This window comes from Rhagoletis pomonella, unplaced genomic scaffold, assembly GCF_013731165.1.
Source record: "Rhagoletis pomonella isolate Grant_MI unplaced genomic scaffold, Rhpom_1.0 Rhpom_scaffold_00138, whole genome shotgun sequence".
In the NCBI taxonomy this organism is placed as follows: Eukaryota; Metazoa; Arthropoda; class Insecta; order Diptera; family Tephritidae; genus Rhagoletis; species Rhagoletis pomonella.
The window spans coordinates 89,223-89,517 of NW_023458692.1; positions in this window are offsets into that span (position 1 = coordinate 89,223).

Consider the following 295-nt stretch of genomic DNA (forward strand, 5'->3'; position numbering starts at 1 on the left):
ATTAAAATAAATAAAATTCAATTAAAATAAAATAAAATTAAATTAAAATAAATAAAATAAAATTAAATAAAATTAAAATAATTAAAATTAAGGTAAAGTTAAATTAAATTAAAATAATTCAAATTAAAATAAATTTAATAAAATTAAAATAAATACAATTAAGTTAAAATAAAATAAAATTAGATTAAATTAGAAATTTAATGAAATAAAACCAAAAATTAAAATAAATAAAAGTAAATTAAAGTCTAATCTATATATAAATAGGCAATCATATTTCCTTTACACCCCTTTTACG